The sequence below is a fragment of the Panthera pardus genome, unplaced genomic scaffold, assembly GCF_024362965.1.
Source record: "Panthera pardus isolate Hobbes unplaced genomic scaffold, ASM2436296v1 HiC_scaffold_27, whole genome shotgun sequence".
In the NCBI taxonomy this organism is placed as follows: domain Eukaryota; kingdom Metazoa; phylum Chordata; class Mammalia; order Carnivora; family Felidae; genus Panthera; species Panthera pardus.
In genome coordinates, this window is record NW_026526843.1 from 95,189,916 (window position 1) to 95,192,376 (window position 2,461).

The 2,461-nt window shown below is 40.8% G+C and overlaps 1 pseudogene; it reads right to left on the reverse strand.

Moving 5' to 3' along the window:
- Positions 1 to 1,002: 1,002 nt before the first annotated feature.
- On the reverse strand, positions 1,003 to 1,809 carry LOC109249340 (40S ribosomal protein S2-like; annotated as a pseudogene).
- Positions 1,810 to 2,461: the final 652 nt, after the last annotated feature.

Sequence of the window (2,461 nt, forward strand, 5' to 3'; positions counted from 1 at the left end):
TGAACTTTTCTCTGGGTCACAGTGTTTTCTTTTGTCCACTGAGGATGATAATAGTGCCTAAAGATTTGTTGTGTGAATAAAATGAATCATTTGTATCTGTTAGTTATTGCCACAACAATAGGTGTACTGATATAAATCTTCTGGGGTTTATAACTGAAAGTTTATAGCTGGAGGTTGGCTAGAGGTTGGCTATACTAATCATGCCTGGTCTCCTGAACAGGTGTGGGAGTGGGCTGTATGTCAGTTGATCTAGGATGGCCTAGGCTGGAATGACTGGAAGTCCTTAACTCTGTCTAGATGCGTCTTATTCTCTAGTGGTCTATCCTGGACATATTCAAATGGCAAGAGACGACAAGCCCCACTGCTGAAGTTCACTTCAAACCTCTGCATTCACTCACCCATGCTAACATTCCATTGACAAAAATAAGTCAAGTTGTTGAGCCCAGACTCAAGCGACAGGGTAGATCAGCCCACTAGTGATGGGAGGACACTAAAAATGGATTATTGTAAAGGGCCCGAATAGAGCGAGGGGTAAAAAAATGAAGTTATTATAATCTACTATAACATGTCAAACACAGCAAAGTGCCTATAAGACAGAAGATTCAATAAATGTGTAACTCTTACTACTAGGTTGATCCAAATGAAATTATCATTTTTGTAGATAAAAATGATCAAATATCACCAATTTTATATGATTCAACCTCAAATTACCATTACAACTTCCCATAAAAAAAGAATTACCATCTACAATTTTCAGTGGAAGAAATTGAAGCCTAATTAATTTTCAAGGTTACTCAGCTAGTAAATTTTAGTCTTTTATTTCAATGTAGTCTTCTGACTCTAAATCCAGGTGTCTTCTCTTACATTACAGCTGCATTATGAGATGCTTGGTGATAGATAAAATATTGCAACTATGATATGAGTTTATATATAACACAGAGTCATAATTTCCCAACTTTTTAAAAAACGGGTTTTAATTCACTTTATTCTTCTCATATAAAACTATGTAGTGACCACAGCTGGAGTCAGGGACCTTACAAGATGGTCAGTGAATTCATCATTGAGAGACTTGGTGAATAGTCTCTTTCCAGAGGTGGGAGGTGAGATAACTATAGGTCTTGGAAATGGCATCAAAAGTGGCCTTGGTGAAGTTACTCCCCATGGCAATGCAGCCTCTGATTGAGGTGTAGCAGGTGTCATTTCCGGCCATCATCAGTAGCTTCTTGGGCAGTGCCTCTGGGGGCAGCGATGAGGTACACCAGCACGGAGCCACAGCGGCTGGTCACCTTGCATGGGACAGTGTGGGCCTTGCCCTGATCTTGTTCCCCCAGGAGACTCACTGCATGGGGATGATGGAAAGCTTTGCCAGGAGGATGGCCTCATGGATGGAAGTGGCTATCTTCTTGGAGCACTTAACACCCAGACCAACCTGTCCCTTGTAATCTCACATGGCAACAAATGCCTTAAACCTGGTCCACCAGCCAGCGTGGGTCTGCTTTTGCACGGGCATAATCTTTAAAACCTCGTTTTTCAGGGATGCCCCCAGGAAAAAGTCCATGATCTCAGAGTCCCTGATCAGCAGGGAGAAGAGAGAGATCTCCTCCAGTGGACTTGATCTTCATGTCCTTGACCAGGTGGCCCATCTTGGTGATGGGGACCCACTCTTTGTCCCGAACCTTGCCCTGGGGAACCTCGGTCCAGACCATAGCTGGACTGGGTCGCAGATGCCACTGCTGACATCTCTGCTGAAGCCCAGGTGGCCTTCCAGGGCCCTCCAGGGCCTTCTGCAGCACCAGCGTCATCTGCCATTTAGTGTTTTCTCAGAGAAGAGGCTAATTTCTCAACTCTTTATCCTCATAAAACTCATGCCCTGCTAGTGAGTACAGACATCTGAAATACCTGGTCTTTTGCCAACAATAATCCTGTAGCATTCCATCTCCTGGTTACTAGCTCCTAGAAATAGAAACGAAGCTGGTAGTAGCTAAATGCTATATTACTACTCTTAGAAAAGCCATGTCAAAAGCACTTGTGAATTTGTGAGTTATAGCTAATTACATTATTTTGTGCCTGTCTCACTTATAGTTTCCTAAACACGGTGGCTATGATATTTTTTCACATTTATTTCTTGTTTTATATCTAATTATATTTTAGCCAGTTAAACAAATACATTCTGTATAAATATACATTTGGATTATTTTTACATATGTGCCTATAACATATTTAGCATTAAACTATGCATCACAATGTTTCTAGAGATGCCCTGTGTATTGTCTTTCACATGGCCTGTACTCAAATTGACTAGATTAGTAAATAGACATATAGTTACAAAACAATTGATTTCCCTGTGTGTGGATTTGGGTCAATCAATTAAATGAACACCCAAATCAAATTATCCTTACATTTACAAATCATGTTTCATACAGCTGAGATGGAGAGAATATTTATAAAGACTAATAAACTA